The sequence below is a fragment of the Mytilus californianus genome, unplaced genomic scaffold, assembly GCF_021869535.1.
Source record: "Mytilus californianus isolate M0D057914Y unplaced genomic scaffold, xbMytCali1.0.p SCAF_10, whole genome shotgun sequence".
Lineage (NCBI taxonomy): Eukaryota > Metazoa > Mollusca > Bivalvia > Mytilida > Mytilidae > Mytilus > Mytilus californianus.
The window spans coordinates 25,298,765-25,316,794 of NW_026262582.1; positions in this window are offsets into that span (position 1 = coordinate 25,298,765).

Genomic DNA, 18,030 nt, shown 5'->3' on the forward strand with positions numbered 1-18,030 from the left:
AAACATAACGAAATCCATCTAAGGTCTACTTTGCACGACAGAGTAAAAATTGAGCTAAAGATGTATAAAAACCGATATAGTTGAAGAGCTATATGTCTAAAACAGACATAAAACATAACGAAATCCATCTAAGGTCTACTTTGCATGACAGAGTAAAAATTGAGCTATATCTCTTATAAGGAAGGCATATCTTCAGTTTTACTAAAAAAAATCCCGCTTTCATTGCAAGCATTTAGTGTATTATGATAAAACCAAGGATTTGGAGTTGATTTACAACACAGAATATTCGCTAACCATAGATAATTTTGAATCATCCCAAATGTCATTATGTTGACCCGAAATTATGGAATAAACCACTATTTCATACCACGATGGCTTTCCATGTAAAATTCTGTAATTTCCATAATTCATAGCTAATTTGTCTTAAGTTTTAAAAAGCTTCATATCAAAACTATATCTTATCCTAGCTTGTGCTGAACAATTGAACATACTTTTAATTGCATGTACGATCCACTGGTTTCAGTATGTTTAAAACATATGATCTGAGCAACAGGTAAAATATGCCTTTCTATTCTAATTTCATATACTTTTTGTTTATTCAAAAGAATCATTTAATAGTTCACATGATTCGTGCAATATATTTAGAAGAATTGTAGGTTTGATGATAAAAACATGAACTTTTGCACACCAGTGGATATATATTAAGCTATGGACCCAATCTGAAACATGGCGACCATTTTCAAGATGGCTGCTAATCAGTCCAAATTTCACAACCAAGTATAAATTACAGCAAATGATATTTAAACTAAATCTTTTACAAGCAAATAAAATGTAATCGGACGTTTCTAGTAAGTCATGACGTTATATTAGACTTTTGCATTTTTTTTTCAAAATGGCGGTAAATTTCAAAATGGCCACCAAAAGGTGAAAATGAAGTTAACTGGGACAAGGTTTTGTTGATATTTATTTCTTCTATCGAATTGCAATATGCAATTCATACAATATTCTAGGGATAGCGTTTCCATGATACATGGATGCTGCTTGCAAGACAATTTAATTCATAGGTCCCGAAAATGGAAACATTCGAACATTGATGTTTGGCTTTAGTATAAACATGTGGCATATGTATGGATTTATAGGACACCTAGTTTTACTGAAGGTAAACAAAACACTTTGGAACCTTATATAATGGATATTTGTTGATTTTGTTATTTTATGGCGGCCATCTTGGAAAAAGCCGCTATATTGAAATTTCAAGTTGGGTTCATAGCTAATATTGTTTGAAGCACCAATCACTTCACTATGCCAAATATGAGGTTATATAAGTAATATTTGTTGATTTTGATATATTATGGCGGCAATTTGGAAAAAACCACCATCTTGAAATTTCAAGACGGGTCCATAACTAATAATATTTGAAACACCCAGTACTACTACCATGCCAAATATGACCTTATCTTTGACCTTATGTAAGTGATATTTATTGATTTTTATATTTTATGGCGGCCATTTTGGAAAAAAACTGCCATATTGAAATTTCAAGTGGTTCTATAGCTAATATTGTTCGAAAAACCCGGCACTACTACCATGCCAAATCTGGTGCTTTTATCATCAAACCCACAATTTTGACACCAATATGCAGGACTATAAGGGTTTTACAGTGATCCCAAGTCCTTAAGCTTTCATTTGATATCAAATTTCCCAAATATTTTTCTTCTTTACATAGTCAAACTGTGAACAGGAACTATTGTATGTAATATATGTACTTCTGTGTAATAGTTTCTTCGACAGGACCCGAATTATTGGTTCTAAGCCATGCTAAGACCTCTATCAACATGATCAATGTTCTAGTAGAACAAATAAAAATTATAATTTACAGTACGAAATACATACATTTATAATTCATTAAATCGATTGTAAAGTATCAACAGCTCGACAAAATATAAAGCTTATGTGTGCTCGTCCGTTCTTATACCTCTCCCGACAAAAATCTATATGTTTTCATTTGGATCTGACATTGTCTAGTATCGGAGACATACAATAATAAATATTGGAAACTAGTAATGGTCATATAATCTATTGAAACAGTATATAGATCACTGTTTATTTTGAAACTACATTTAAACGAAAATACATATTCCTAAACTTTCCTTTTTGATTTTTTTTCGAATATAACTTTTAACGTTCGAAAAAAGTTTCTTTCAAGATAAAGGTTTAATTTCATGCAAAGAAAGTAAACAAAATCAGTTTATGATATTGTAAATTATACGAAGTCACTAACAGGGGTTATGTTGGTGTTGCTACCACTTCTATTTTGATAGTACAAAATTCATATGGTGTTGTAAAAATGGAATCTTAAAAGATTTTTCTTGATAAAGTATTGGGTGCATTTCCTTAATATTTTATTGTGATTTTTGGGAAAAGAAAATATTAGTTCGTACTTCAACATTATAAATGAAATCACGAGGTCAGCTTTATGCCATGAGATTTTGCATTTTTACTATTCCCTTTTGGTGATAGGTCTTTGAAAGTATCAAAATCTAGAAAACCTTTTAATTGGTAAATAAACCTAGTATCAGGAGCTTGCGGATAGCCAGTTTTTCCTATTCTACTCGTTGAAGTACCATCCATTTTTCTTTACAATACAACTTTAATCTTGCGTATTTCTACTAATATATATTTTATTCAAATATATGGTTGCGAACTTTCTTCCCCGATGTGGGCGCTGTTTTGTTTTTGTAGTCGGACTGGTTCGGTAAAAAAAGCATCGATCTAATAGAGACTATAAATCAGTAATGCTGAAACGAAATCACTTTAAAAATTCCTTTGAAATTGACTTTCGTTTGTGATGTTTAGAATATGTACATAGTTTGGTAATGGTTTAGGGGTAGATCAAAGTCATTTACCGTATCAACTATTGCGGGATACCTTATCTTTATATTACTTATCAACATATTTAAAGGAGTAAAACTACGGGTCTCACATGTGGAGCAGAATCTACCAACTCTCCTAAAGCACATGTGAACATTTATTCTGAATTAAATATGAAAATAAGAAAATGTGGTATGATTGCCAATGAGACAAATTTCCACCAAAGACCAATACAAATGACGTAGAAGTTTGCAACTATAGGTCACCGTAGGAATTATAAAAATGAGCAAAATCCCTACAGCATAGACAGCTGTAAAAGGCCCTGACAGGACAATGTAAAACATTTAAAATAAAAAACTGACGGACTGATTTATATACAAAACAACAAACAAACAAAATATGATATACAGCTATAAATGGCAACCACATAAATGCAGGCTCCTGACTTAGGACAGGGACAAGCCTTCTAGGCTTATTTGTATTTGTACTGAGAGGTGAAGCAGCAACTTCTTTTTTAACAAAGAACCTCTTTTGACCAAGATGAGCACGGCAGCAAGATATAACCAAACACGTTGAAGAAAATTGTTGTGGCTATTATTTATTAAGTCGATAATTGTTGTTAATTTCCGCATTTTGTTTGCAAGCCACAATATCACTCTATAACAGGTAGTATACCATATAGATTTGGTAGTGTCAGTAAACTGTCTTACCTTGATGGCGTTTAGTCAAAGGTCATTTATGTAAGCAGAGAAAGCTAGGGAGACAAAAAAAAATCTTATGGCATTTCAAGTTTAATGAATTCTTTAATCTTTAAAGTGAAATTATTGTTTTTGAACGAAAAGATGTACAACAAAACCATACAATATACGATGCCCAAAACGTTCTTCAGTATATTTTCTTGTGTTTAATTAATTTATCATCCTTTCTTTAAACATCAAAGGGATTGGGGGGGGGGGGGGGGGGGAAGCTGAGGAATAGACATAGAATAAACATAAGCCAAAGTCGGGTCTGTTTGGTTGTATGGGATGTATGAATTCGCACTCACGTCCGCTCAGTATGGAAACGTTAAACCCAATGCCCCGTGTTGAGAGAGTGTCATGTTCTTTGCACGTTGAGAACCATTTTGACAACTCTTTGAACGGTCCGTAGACGGCCAGTTTCAATGCTAATTTTCTTTCTCTATCCAATTTACTCTTATTTTCCATTAGTTGTCACAATCCATCCAGGTCGACCACTATTTCAGGATCTGCGTATCTTATATTTTGTTATTTTGTGTTCGTTTGAACATATATTTCGTATTGCTTAGCCTTAAGAGTATCGTTTAGTGTAAACCATATAGTGAATTCTGTGAATTCTGTTAAAGCATGTTGGATTATTCAAATTTATAGCCGATCACAATTAGGTCTATTTTCAAATCGTGTTTGTAATAACAGAAGACAGAGAGAGATAAAAAGCCAAGTGTCGATTAGAAATAGATGACATCATAGCCAAAACACGAAGTTCAACACCATAAAAAAAACTGACAGGTAATATGGAAGGGTCAGCAGTTCCTTCTGACGTGTCCCTTCATTTTAACAAAAATGATGTTTCGGCATTTCTTTTAATTTATATGTTATATCTATTCTTTTAAATATACAATGTTATGAAAATAGTTTCTTTAACGTTTTCTTCTATTTCAAACAATTTTATCGAATATATATCATTTCGTAGGAAATACGGAATATCTAAACAATGAGTTACTGCATTCTACCTGTTAAAATCATGCATTTCGTACTTTGATAGAGACTATATATTGAATAAAAAATGAATTTAGTCAGGTAAAACAAACCATTTCGTTTAATACTGAAATAAAATCAGAGCTCAGAGGATATTGAACATCTGATGGAAAAAAAAAGATTTCTTCAAAATCAAACAATAATATAACAATTCAACACACTAAATTTGATGTCTGAAAATAGTTGGTTTCTGAAATCACATTTATCAAGAATTCTTATCAAAGGTATTTGATTGGTTTTATTTGGTAAGAAATAAACTAACTCATGTTCCCAAATGAAATACATGGTTAAACAAAACGTTTTTTATTTTTAAGAAAAACTATGAAGATTAATCAACGCCAGCGAAAAAAACTACCCAGCGATACAAAACGAATATAAAAAGGAAGATATATCGAGATCAAATTGATAAACGTTAGTGTCTTATTTTTTCTTTTCTTTCTTAGACCGTATGGGACCAGTGACATTATGTGATATTCAAAAACTTTTATTACGGCATTTGAATATTCTAGACATATGCACACTGAGTGAAGGAAAGACTAAGGTGCTGTTGATGAGGAAAAGTGTTTATTTACAGTGTTACCTCATGCTGTCAAATGTAAACGACGTACGTGCCGTACACAACAACTGTTGAACGTTCGTCATTTGTTGATATTTCACTTAGATTTAAACTATAAATTACGTTTGTTTACTCTTCAAATCTAGTAAATTTTTATGTTGCAGGTTTGTTTGCCGTTTTAAAGAGTTATAATGATTTTGGGTCTAACGGTTATATTCAGCTTCGGATCAACATTGTCAAGAGATCCAACAAAATAAAATGCGTTGATTATAATACAAAAGTGTACCACGCCTCTTCTGTTAGTTAACTAACAAAACGGTATTAACACACCCAACGAAAATCGAGTGAGCTCTCTCGTGTAACCCGAATGTTAAAGGCAAAAGTCATTAACCCTTCAGAATGTAAACGAAAGATCAGAGAAGAATTTTTTTCAAAAGATGTTGACATAGGTGTAAAAAACCTCTATAGAAATGTATTGTTTCCGAACCACTATTCTTTATTTACTATAGTAAGAAATATACCAAAATATGGCAAACGATTGGGAAGTACTCGAAATATAAATATTTTGAAAAACATTTAAAACGAAACCTCTATTTTATGGTCATATTATAAATTAACTCTTTGCAAAACTTTGAAATTCGAAATACTAAGGATTTTTTTATACCAGGTAAAAATTATGTTACATGTAGCTGTATTTGGCAAAACCTATCGTAATTCTAGATCCCTAATGCTTTTCAACTAAGTTTTTTATTTGGTTATTTAAACTTTATTTATTCGAGGGCAACTGATGTGCCTTTATAGACGAAATGCGTACAAAATTATATGCCAGGTATTTATAATTTAATTATATATGCAAACTTCAAATGACATCATAATTTAAAAATGTTGTAATACGTTCAAGTTAACATATCTTATCAAAGTTTTTGATTTAGTATCAAATGATTTTCTTCTAAATGTTTTTTTTTTTATTTTGTCTATATTTTCATGCAAACGTCGTCATTATTTGAATGTATTAAACATGTTCAATTTGTAATTATAACATGGTAACAATGTTCTGTTTATTTCAAAGTTTGATTCCAGAAATATATATAAAAAAGTAAGGAGATGTAGTATGATTGCCAATGAGACAATTATCCACCAAAGTTCAAATGAAGTGGATGTAAGCAATTATTGGCAACCGTATGGCCTTCAACAATGAGAAAAACCCAATACCGTATAGTCGGCTATAAAAGGCCCCGACCTAAAAATATGAAACAGCCAATTCAATTGAGAAAACTAATGGCCTAATTTCAAACAAAACAATTTACGAAAAACAAATATCACAGACATGAACCAACGACAACCACCGAACTACAGGCTCCCGACTTGGGACAGGCACTTAAGAATGCGGTGGGGTTAAACATGTTTGTGAACAATCAACCCTCCCCTTAACCTGTGACAATGGTGTTACATCACGACATAAGAACAAACTATAAAATCAGTTGAAAAGGGATTAACTCATCAGATTGATACAAAGCAGAAAAACAAATAACAAAGACACAGACCGGACGTGGCACAGTTTTTATACATCCGTATGTTTAGATTTTAGCTTTAGCTTTATTTTGACCATAAAAAGGTAAAACATTTTGAGGTCCAACTTGGAAATTTATTATCATAGCTATTATCTGTTTTCCAATTTAATTGTCGCATTTAATATTTGTCCTTGCAGGAATATGAGTCAAACTTTGTACTCTCAGATTCCCAATCAAATTTTCCAAAGGTCAAAATCAATACCAAAATTTACCAAAATTGTTTATAAGTACTAGAAATTCTATTTTAGATTGCTGACATTTTACTATTTTGCTAAAAAAAAATGTATGTAAAATACCAATTCAATGTATCTCCAATTTATTTTATAATTGTTATTTGTAAGGTCACCGATCATATACATATTTGTTAATTGTCCTTGTTTATGTGTTCGTATAGTATTCATTATTGTTCAAGCATAACAGTTACTGTGAATGTGTGTTATTTCGACTTTCAAAACCAATCAATATTTCAGGTTTGTTGGTTCAATCTTTATTTTTTTATTTTACTTTGTCTCTAAGCGCCAGTGCATGGTTACATAAAACGAACCAAATGAAACAAATTTTGTCGAACCAAAGACTTTCAAAAGTATTATTTGTTTCTGCTCCACAATCGATATATGTATTGTTGCTCCAGACAAAGTAAAGTCGGGTGATGTATAAACAAAGAGAGAAAATCAAAATTGTGACTGTAATAAATGAAACATAGCCGTGTCATCTGCAGCATAGATATTCATAGGCTGTCATCAAATCAAGACAACTTCGGAAAAACATCAAAATGCACTTGTATTTTCAAAATGATTCCTCACTTTGTACGTTAAAACAGTTTTGGATTTGATAGTTTCTAAGACAAAAACTCCAAATTCAAGTAAACGCACACATAAAACTATTTATTATTTAAAGCAGAGTTGATAAGATCAAGTTGTGGTTCATTTTGTTCCCACTTTAAAACTCTTGTTTGGATGCATGTTTTCGCATAAATGATAATCAACAGTAACTGATAGAAATGTTCATGCGTTTTTGTGCTGGTATTTTTGTTTATTATAAATGTGTTCATGGGTAGCCAAAGCAGTACAAACAATTGTTGATATATATATATGTAAATGCCTTACTTACATTTTCATTGTCGCAAATACAATGAGCTTTGTATCCATGGTATCCAACTCAAATATGATAAACTAGCAAATATTCCAATTGTTCCCCCTGTAAAACAAAATTGCAGAATGTATCATAAACATTCAGCATTACCACAGATAAGGGAGTAAAATAGACAAACAACGAAAACATATGAATTGGTACAAGCACGAATTGTGGTTGAATGAAACAAGTTTTACGTGTGTACAAACCCGATCTCTCTGCCTATATTGACCATGTTGTAAAGGTAAGATACGAATTTAAAATTATCAACAGTCATAATATAGATATAAGGAAAAAATCTGCTACTCTACATTTTGCATTGCATTACGTAAAATGAAATATTTCTCATAAAGCAAGGTTAATCTAAGTCACACGTGGAAATTAAAGAGAAGAAATACATTTTATCATATTATTGTATTTAATGATTTCATAGTATGTTTGGTAAATGATGCACAACATAAACATGATATACAAAATACCACAATGTCAATGTCATTTCAAAGTTGCAATTCTGCATTGTCCTTTTGTAAATGATACAAAAGAACTAGAAAAATATTACTTTTGCTGTTTTGTTTTAAAAGGTGTTAGAAATGTTAAGAAGTCTAATCTTCAATATTCGAATTAATACTGCTTGTACTCATCATGGTCATTGTGTATGTTAGCACATTATTAGTATCTGTTTCATTAAATATGACTGATAATTGAAATTGTGAACGATTTAAATACTTTCTCGGTCATATGCAATCATCATCTATGTTAGGCTACGTTCATTTTCTGTATTCTTTGTTTGCTTTGCTTTTGGTAAGAGATTTATGAAATAACTACGGTACTTAAAAACTCCGATACAAAATATGTTTATTTTGATGTTTGTGTGTTTTGCGGAAATGTAGAATCATCTTGTACCTACGCCCGCCTGTCTTTATGTTTTTCATGTACATGTACTTCCATTGTACTATAAACTTTGTAATAAGAAATTCTCCTCTTGTATCGCTTGGAAATGTTAAGTTCTAATATTGCATCTTTCCTAATAAAAGTATAGAACTATGATTTTATGATATTTTTAAATCATATTTTAAGTCGTGTCTTTTGTATGATACCAACGAAGTAGATATAATGCTACTGCTGTTTTGTTTTAAAAGATGTTGGACATGTTATGAAGTTTTGTATTGCTCAATACTCAAATGAGTACTGTTTACACCATGAGCTTTTAAATCAATGTCATTGAGGTTGGTAACATATCACTAGTAGTTGTTTCGTTGATTACGACTGATAATTGATATGGAAAAAGATTGGATACATACCTGATCACATGTGATCATCTCCGGTTTTAGGCAGGTTTCGTTCTTACTTTTTGTACAGTGTTTTGTAGACTGTTTCTGGTCCGTTGTATTTTTTTTTTGTTGCTTAGGTCTACAGTCCCTGTAACGTAAAAGTTAACACTTTTTTCATTCGGGAATCGTACGTACAGCGTTCGGGAATCGTTCGTATAGAGTTCGGTCATCGTTCGTACATCATTCGTATAGCGTTCGTACAACGTTCGGTCAGCGTTCGTTCATCGTTCGTTCATCGTATGGTAAATGTCATCGTTTAGGGTTTTGTATATCGTATGGTTCATGGTATCGTTAAGCGTTTTATTTGTCGTATGTAACATGGTATGGTTTAGCGTTCAGCGTTTCGTTTATCGTATGGTTTAGCGTTTAGCGTTTCGTTTATCGTCTGGTTTAGCGTTTAGCGTTTAGCGTTTCGTTTATCGTATGGTTTAGCGTTTCATTTATCGTATGGTATATCGTTTTGTTAGGCGTATGATATATGTTTTATTTCAGAAAGTTATTTCAATTATTATTTTGAGTTAAAATAATTTAACATAAAAAAAGCGGGAAAAAAACAGTTATTAGATTGGATTGATTTATAGTTGGTTGCGTACTTGTATATCCCAAACAACCAAACGGATGCCCCACTTTGGCAAGTTTTTTTTTACTGCCAGCCGAAAGAAGACTTGTAGTGACCATATTTATATCCCCTTGTCACCCTTTGGACTAAATTAGACTGGAAAGATTGGATTGGAGACATTTCACTTATTAATTAAAGCAAATAAGTTATCTTAATTATTATATTTTTTGTTTTATACAAATTGCGGAATTCTTGATGTCTTTTTGTAATATTGAATCATTGTGTTAATTACATTTCAAATTTGATCTTATAAAATGTTAAAAAAAAACTAACCTAAACAATACCCTTAGTTCAATGGAACGTGAACTATCTATTTTACATAAAAAAAATTTAGTCGTAAAAATAGTATTGGTTGTAAACGTTTTATCTTGATTGAGAAACGTTTAGCAATGTAATAAACTTACTTTGAATGTACTATAACTTAATGTAGATTTGGAACTGTATACCATTTCTTACCGATAGAAAAAAAAATCTGCAACTAATATCATTACACTATGGAATATCCTGCTATATAAAACGAGGGGGAAACATTTCCTTCCATCAATACAGTAAATAAAAAACCCACTTTTTATCAAGGTAATCAATATCATGCAAAAACAATAACTAGACTTAGATTGGGTACTACTTTATTACCTGGTCAGCTAGGCCAGTACATCCGCAATGTACCTCCAATATGCAATACATGCGGCATTAAAGAGGATATAGAACACGTACTAGTTAACTGTATTAATCACTCACAAGCCAGACAAAATTTACAATCAAACTTGGATAAGGTTCAAATACAAAATGTTAATACCAAAATATTGCTAGATCCTCCTAAAGATAAACAACAATATGTCTGGTCGTGCTTGGTTCAATATTTAACAGAAATTGATTACCATAAATTTATATAAGTATTAAAAAAAATAAAAGTAATATAAATAAAATAAATAAAATACACTGCTAGAGTTATCCGGGTCAGTGACTCAAAATGGAGTCAGGCCGTAACCGGCAGTAATAAAACAATTTTTACAACAATAACAGGACGTACTAAAGAAAGGATCGTTAAGAATACCAATTACACTGCTAGAGTTATCCGGGTCAGTGACTCAGAAATGGAGTCAGGCTGTAACCGGCAGTACAGCAGGCTCTTTAAGACGGCTTAACAACACATCGGTAAGAAGACCAACTACACTGCAAGAGTTATCCGGGTCAGTGACTCAGAAATGGAGTCAGGCCGTAACCGGCAGTACAGCAAGCTCTTCAAGACGGCTTAACAACACATCGGTAAGAAAACCAACTGCACTGCAAGAGTTATCCGGGTCAGTGACTCAGAAATGGAGTCAGGCCGTAACCGGCAGTACAGCAGGCTCTTCAAGACGGCTTAACAACACATCGGTAAGAAGACCAACTGCACTGCAAGAGTTATCCGGGTCAGTGACTCGGAAATGGAGTCAGGCCGTAACCGGCAGTACAGCAAGCTTTTCAAGACGAATTAAAATCGAAATAAATTTATAATCTAAAAAAAATGTTTGAAATAATTAAACATATTTAAAATTAGTTAAAATATATGTAGTGCTAAGTAAATTAAACTATTGAAATTATGCTAACTAAACAGTAACTCACGATAACATTTGGCTTTTTTTCCAAATTCGCGGCATCCAAATTATTTTTGTGTCTACTTTTGGTCCTTATATAAATTTTCCATATCATTAAGCTGCAAGTCAAATCTAATACTTAAAAAATGGTACTTTGCAAGATCTGGTTTGCGCAAACCAGTTTTAATTAGCGTGGGGCGCTGTCTTCCTGCGGGCAGCGTTCCAGTGTACTAGCACTATAAAGTCTCAATATAAGTAGCACTAGCACAAAGCAGTCAAAATTATACATACACCCTTTGGTTTTTTATTTATTTTATTTTTATTGTACTTAATTCTCTTTTTTTTATAGTACATACAAAACATCTTACTAATTATTTTTGCAAAACTCGCATACACAAATTTAGGCATCTTTCGGTTTATACAAAATATCTGGCAAATAAATTCACATACACAATTTGGCATATCAAAATTTTCCGCTCTTTACATGGCTGCTGGTGTACCAGGACAACGTTGTTGCCGTTCACTGCTGTTTGCTTGGCCTAGCTTTCCTCCTTTTCCTACTTCTGGTGGCTCCGTGTTTATTAATTATTTATTTTTACGTATATATATTTTTTTTTTTTTTTTTTTTTTATGTTTAATATAAAAATTTCATTTTTATATTATTTTATTTTATTTATTTTTATATTCTTTTCTTTTCTTTATTTATTAACTTATTCGTCAATTTATTTATTTATTTAGTTATTCAAAATTTTACTCTATATTATTTTTTATTAATTTTTTTTTGTCATTCTAAATTATATCAATTACCATATGGTAAAAATTAAATTATTTAAAATATAAAAGGCGCAAGCCAGGGCCGACCATACAAGGGCTGTATAGCCAGTCAAGGTCGTTAAAAACTTCCATTTGTTGTTCCTTCCATCACATTTTGACATGAGTACATTTGTTGTAACATGAGACCAAATACCGCGAAATTTATTAGTCTCTCTCTCTCTCTCTCTCTGTCTCTCTCTCTCTCTCTCTCTCTGTCTCTCTCTCTCTCTCTCTCTCTCCAAATTTTACAAATATTACATGCCTCTGTGAAATTTCATATCGACGCATCAAACTATTTCCTTTAATCGTGCATAGCTCATTTTCCGATTCACTTAAGGTTTTTAACGACCTTCGTACTTGTTCATTACATTCTAAAATTAAAATCCTACACAAATTGCCAAAACTTTTATTTTCAGGCTAGACAGCGTAAAAGATAAATGTTAGTGTACAAACGGTGTTTTGAAGGCCGATATCCATTTGCGCTGTAAAAAAAAGAATTAATTTGCGCCACAATTTTATTACGCCAATTCTTCTTTTGCGTCACTTTATTTTGAAAACTGCAGCATTCTATTGCGCCAAAAAAACAAGCATTTAATTGCGCAAATGTTATAGACTTATCTGCAATTTTTTGTTCTTATTGCACTAAGGACAAAAATTTGCACTAAGGACCTGACGGAATGATAGAATTGACACAAAGAACATGGCATATAGAAGGACACTTTCTAAAAGTACATTTTTTTTAATTTGATAATCATATCTTTAGTAATTGTAAAGTTAGTTAATGTTTTATCGACACGCGCCACACTCCGTTGATTGTCATCTGTGTAATCGATAGAAATTCATGTTCGTTTAACCTTGACCCGTTTTGGATCCACTTGTAAACTGATTAAACATGTTTATGGTATTTCAATTTTCTCTGATTATTTTCGTTTGTTTGTTACTGTCGTATTTATTTTGTGGCACGCGCTGCTTAAAAGTCATTTAACTTCAAAATAATAATATTGATTGACACCAAACTTTATATTTATGAGTTTACTTATATCTTCTTATATCCATGTTCTTTGTGGTCTTAAAACATCGTTTTAGTGTCCTTAGTGCAAAAACTTTGTGCTCAGTCCTTTGCGGTATTTCTACACACCGTTTTCATATTTAATTAATGACTGAATTCCCTCCTCATATTTACGGGCTAGTTTCTGAGCGCTGAATTCATGTATGTGATCTTATTCACCATTCAAAATGATTGTACACGAGTCATCTGTAAATAGCCTTGCAAAGCATGATTTAACAGTGCGCATTATATTCCCATATAATTTCTCCATTTTTCTCTATAAAAGCCTGGCGGAATTTATAATCTTCACAACCACGACAGGTTTCAGACCCTCTATCAGACTCTATCTTTTTTAAAACAAATTTAGACATCCTTTCAAGTGAGTATTCTTATTTTACATGTAAATAGGTTAATCGTTTAGCGGTAAATATGGCACAATTAAGTTCCATTATTGGCGCAATTCATACTATAAGAAAAGAAGAGATGGGCGCGATTCAAATCTTTTCTAAATGGTAGTTGGCGCAAATTACACCCTAATTTTCTGACAAACCGGTAATTTTGTCGCCCGGGGATAATCTTCCTTCAGTAACTTTACAATACGCAGCCGTGACGTCATTTCCGTATATTGTAGATAGTACGTGTGATATTTAAACCAGAAATACCCATTCAAGTGAATTTTATCTTTTAGGAGGACTCCATTTCGGGTAACATTAAATATAAATAAAAATAAAATTACAATTACAATTAAAAAAAAATGATAATAATAAGTTCATTTGTAAACTTATGTTATTACTTTATTTCATGTATCTTATTTTTGTATTCTTTTTTTTGGCGTCAATTACTTATTTTTTTTCTAATTGACCTCTTCATAAATCGAAAAACGCATAAATTTTTAACCTAAATACAATCACATGGCATTGAATGATTTCTCTAGCTCTAAACTAGTTATAGATGCCTCTTAATTTTTATTTTTCTCGTTGGGTTGCTTGTCCATTGACGTTTACGCCATATATCTTTTTCGGTATTTGTAAAAAGCCGCTCATCGATCAATTTCACAAGAAATCTAATGAGAAAAATACTCGTAATTCATGAACATTAAAGTATAACTTGCTATCAATTTTTGTAGTAATATTGTTTTGTAAGAGAGCCCCTCAGGACACTTCATCGTATACGCACAAAGATAAAATAAATGAAACACTTTTAAGCTGTTTAAATCATGCAGTGAATTTTGAAAATATGGTTTAAAAAAAAACGGTTATTTCTGTTTAATACTTTTCTGTCCCTTGTTTTAATAATTAGGACACGTGCCACCGGTTATACAACTAGTCAACCATGAATAATCTCAAACAACAAATGTTTTATTGGTTTGTCATAATTGCTAATCAATGTCGTATAGTTTTCGGCAATATTTTAACAATAAGGGTTTATCCTTCAGTATTATAAAATTGCTTCAGTCATTTAATATATTTTATTTTTGTTGGTCATGTATAATATTTTTAGAATGATAATATAATTGTATCATTTTGAAGCGTTATTTATATAATTATTTAATATTTATTTACTGGCATATGTACCGATTTGATTGGCCAATAACTGTTTAAACACATGACGGCATAATAATATTATACATGAGCGTTTTGGAAAAATTCGGCAGATAGTTAATCAACGGCTCCAAGGAAAGTTTTCTTGTAGGGTAAAAGAAGGGGGAAAATATACCTCTTAGGAGTAAAACTTTAAAATTTGTATAACCTTTAAATTGTTTAACTTTTCATATTCAGGCTTTCTCCTCAATTGCTAATATGGAGAATCGCGTTTTAATGCCATATCTTTTATCATTGTTTCTGTTAAATCAAAGACATGTAATACATGTATTCTATTTTTTCTGAATAAACTTATTCACAATGATATATGGAAATTCGGGACGATTTAGAAATTGGCATGTTGTGTATACACCTTTCTATTGGTAAACACTATATATGTTGCCCACTCGATGTCCCTGTGTGTTTTTTGTTGTTTGATTGCTGTCTTATTGTCGTTAAACCCACCATGATCTCCTACTGTTTAAGTTCTGTTTAATGTACGTTTAAATCGATTTAAAACAAACTGAGTTTTGCTCAGAGGAAGATTAATAGAAGAGGTTTGTATATAAATGCTTAGTGCAAAGTAAACAATAAAAAAAAAGTTTCACTTTTCAATTTTCAACTCCCCAAAATTTTAAACTGTATTGATTTTGAAGACGTGTCTCATCTAAACGAAGTCTGAATGGTCTCCAACTTACCAGTTTATTGTTTCCCTGTTTTGCACATACCTAAATATAAACCTCATCACATTTGATCCCAAAATTACCAATAAAATTGAATTTGTCGTAGTAAATTCCATTGAGCACAAAACAAATCCAAACCAGATTTGAATTATATGGATATTCAATTTTTTTTTAAGAAATATGAAGAAGAATAATAATTATCTTGTTTGACTTTGAAACACGGAGTTAGTACTTTAAATTACATTGTGCACAAAATATAATAAAATCTTCCTAGGAATGAGAAACTCTTTCTTCATAGAAATGTATGAAATAGTTTACACTGGACATTAAACAACCAACAATCAATCAATCAACTAAAATATATTCAAGGGATTATTATTATGCATGTATATGTATATAAATGCCAGGTACCATATAAATATATTGAATAATCAACAAAATATAGTGCTGTCAAAAAGACACATTATCATTAGGATATCAAAATAATTCACGTTTTTTTTTTCAAAATGATTAGCAAACAATCCGCTTTCCGAAGCATTTTTCAGTTTCCGTGCTATCGCTCCGTGTCGGTTAATAATTTTTAGAATAAAGTTGAAAAATCGATCTACGTAACACACTATATTATAATATATATAGAAGTCACAGTAATCATTAAACTTATGCATGGCGGAAAAGAAATATACGAAAACAATGTGCATGCAGCCTCGCAAATAATATTTACAAAAATGACATTTAATTTATAAAACTTAGGACTTTAATTTTTGTATTTTTGGTGGGATGTTGAAGTCTCTAGAATATAGAAAATACACGAGAAAACCTCTTAGTACACTATCAAAATGTGATTGGTGTCCATTGTACTATATATTGTTTAAGCATTTAGTGTATTCTTATTCATTTGGACATCTGTGTCCCTGGCTCTGAACAAGAAATTGCGAGGATGTTATGCTTTTACCTTTTTATACCGTCAATTTACCTTTAATATGATTTTTTAACAGAATGTTATATATATAATTTTTAAATTGGTGTTTTTCCTTGTGAAAACAAAATGGTCCTAAGCTAAATGTCGTCGTCAGATGTCTAGTGTCTCATAAGCCTATCTAGTCTGGGTATTTGTCTTATTTTATTATTGTGAAATGTATATTACAAATTTATATAATTTGTATATAACTTGGTAGACAAGTATGTGACACTTGAATAAAATAAATTTTCTCTCTGTATAATGGAAGTCGCTAAACACTTTAGAATATACACCACTTGCTGTTTTCTTTACCTGGACACAGATCTTATTACGTAACAAGTACGAATAATGTAAAATTATCGATATGGTATATTCAGTAGGATAAACATGGTATCTCTGGACTGGGGTATTTAAGATATTTTGATCTGACAATGAGTGTACATTTATTTGTGTTTTATGATAAAAAACAAATGCACATTACCATCGTATTTTCACAAAATCTTGAAAATGTGTTGACTTGGAGCATTTATATATATTTTCAAAACCTGAGACAAATCACTGATTTTCAATTATAGATCTATCTCATTATTATCAGCAGTGGGCAAAGTATTTGAAAGAATTGTATTTAAAAATGTATTTAGACGTTACGCACGTTCCCAATAAAACTATACGCTTTTGACGTTCTTCGAAAGAAAGTTTCAAACGTTAAAGCTTACAACCTACTTATGTGAAAATGCCGCTTAAAAAGACCGTAGAATTTACATTCTTCCAACAAGTATTCATTTTGCCGAGATTTTCTAAGTTGCTTCTTTATATGCTTTCATTTTTTTAAGCTGGGCCTAGCATTAATAAATGCAAAATTTCATAGAATTAAAACAAAATTTCACACATGCAATTTTTTTAATTTTGCGATAAATTGTCTCCAACAATAATATGTAGCACTGAATAACAATTTGATGTCTTGTAATATGATTTAAAATCTGTTTTGTATATTATTAAGCGTCTTTTATTTTTCAACATTCAAAATGTTTTGAATCCTTAAAACTAAGTTTGACACTATGAGTGAAACAAATGCCGGAAAATCTGAGGCTACATGTACATCTAAGGACGAGCGTGCTTCCAACATATCACATTGACTGTCTTTGCTTATAACCTTTCATGTCTTCTTTTCTTAATTTTCTTTTTACTATTTGTGTATTATCAGTTTCTTCTCTTTCTTAAAATTTAGCAATGTTCTCCTTGCCAGAAGACGTCTCCAATCTTGGCTAGTGAAATTGTTGTTATTTAAGAAGTACGTTTTATTTATTTTTTAATAAAAAGTGGCTTATATACTAGTATTATAATCCATAGTATTTATTTTATCAGTTAATACTCGAATAAGTCAACAATCTTAATATCAATTACGATTTTATGGAAAGTGTTAAAAATTGCATTTTTTTTTAATGTGCATTAAGTTTGAAAAAGAAATACGTGCTCTTATGATGATGCCATTGTCAACTTTCAATATTTCATGGATG